Raw genomic sequence first — 2,040 nt, forward strand, 5'->3', positions numbered from 1 at the left:
TTGAGACCAGCCTGGCCAACATGGTGAAACCCTGTCTCTACTAAAAATACAAAAATTAGGGAGGCTGAGACAGGAGAATCACTTGAACCTGGGAGGCAGAGGTTACAGTGAGCCAAGATCGCGTCACTGCACTCCAGCCTGGGCAACAGGAGCAAAACTCTGTCTAAAAAAAAAAGAAGAAGAAAGAAAATTAGCCAGATGTGATGGCACGTGCCTGTGATCCCAGCTACTGGGGAGGTTGAGACAGGAGAATTGCTTGAACTCAGGAGGCAGAGGTTGCAGTGAGCCAAGATCGTGCCACTTCACTCCAGCCTGGGCGACAGAGCAAAACTCGGTCTCAAAAACATCAATAAATAAAAAATAAAATAAATTAAAATAATATTGCATTAACTTTTTGTCTTAATTACTGAGCTTTTTGGTATCCCCTAATATTCTGAGCTGGAGGTGAGTGGCTCAGTCACCTCATCCTAGTGGAGGATGTCACAGACAAGGAGGGGGTGTCAGGGATGTCAAATGTTCTGCAGTGCTCGAGTCCAGCCCCCAACACCGATAGCGCCCCTATTGGTAGTGTGTAGGTATAGAACAGTGCATGAAAAGTGATGAAAAGTGAAATTAACATTCCTGTAGCCAATTGCTCACTCTTGCCAAAGTAAATTAGAATCAAAGTGTCAGAAGTCAGTGTCAGGGGCACTGGTTAAAAGGCTTTTGGGTCCCTGCCAAGTGTTTCTGGAAGCTGCATCTTTCTCGTTGACATTTCCTGCCTGGAGGTCAAAGGCCTTGTTGACTTTGTGTTTCACACAGTGAACCACACAGCTGGAGATGGTTCAATTTCTGCCCGGTTTGCTTCAGTGCTCCGTAAGTGTCCCGTGGGCTCCTGTGGCTCCTGTGGGCGAGGCACAAGGCCCTGCAGGGTGGGTGTGGTGGGGAGCAACCAGTCCCTGCCCCCACCACAGCTCAGGGGTTTGGGGGAACAGACCCTAAGGTCGGTCACAGTGGTGCCCACACTGAGCTACACACTGAGATAAAGGCTTTTCAGGACTGGGTGTGGTGGCTCACACCTGCAGTCTCACCACTTTGGGAGGCTGAGGCAGGCGGATCACTTGAGGCCAGAGTTCGAGACCAGACCGACAAACATGGTGAAACTCTGTCTCTACTAAAAATACAAAAATTAGCCAGGTGTGGTGGCCGGCACCTGTAATTCCAGCTACTTGGGAGGCTGAGGCAGGAGAATCGCTTGAACCTGGGAGGCAGAGGTTGCAGTGAGCTGAGATCGTGCCGTTGCATTCCAGCCTGGGTGACTGACCGAGACTCCATCTCAAAAAAAAAAAAAAAAATCTTTCCAACCTTAAAGTAAACAAAGATAGGACACAAAAAGAACAAACTGTAGGAAAAATATATATATAAACTGGACTTCATCAAAACTAAAAACGTTTGCTCTTCAAAAGATACTGTTAAGAAAATTGTGCCTGGTGCGGTGGCTCACACCTGTAATCCCAGCACTCTGGGAGGCCGAGGCAGGCAGATCATGAGCTCAAGAGATCAAGACCATCCTGGCCAACATGGTGAAACCCTGTCTCTACTAAAAATACAAAAATTAGCTGGGCATGGTGGCACATGCCTGTAGTTCCAGCTACTCAGGAGGCTGAGGCAGGAGAATCGCTTCAACCTTGGACGTGGAGGTTGCAGTGACTGAGATTGTGCCACCGCACTCCAGTCTGGTGACAGAGCAAGACTCCATCTCAAAAAAAAAAAAGAAATTGGTTTGGATGCAGTGTCTCACGCCTGTAATCCCAGCACTTTGGGAAGCTGAGGTGAGTGGATCGCTTGAGGTCAAGAGTTCAAGATCAGCCTGGCCAACACGGTGAAACCTTGTCTCTACTAAAAATGCAAAAATTAGCTGGGTGTGGTGGCACACACCTGTAGCCCCAGCTACTCAGGAGGCTGAGGCAGGAGAATCACTTGAACCTGGGACACGAAGGCTGCAGTGAGCTGAGATTGTGCCACTGCACTCAGCCTGAGCGACAGAGTAAGACTCTGTCT

The sequence above is a fragment of the Mandrillus leucophaeus genome, unplaced genomic scaffold (genome assembly GCF_000951045.1).
Source record: "Mandrillus leucophaeus isolate KB7577 unplaced genomic scaffold, Mleu.le_1.0 Scaffold1, whole genome shotgun sequence".
NCBI lineage: Eukaryota > Metazoa > Chordata > Mammalia > Primates > Cercopithecidae > Mandrillus > Mandrillus leucophaeus.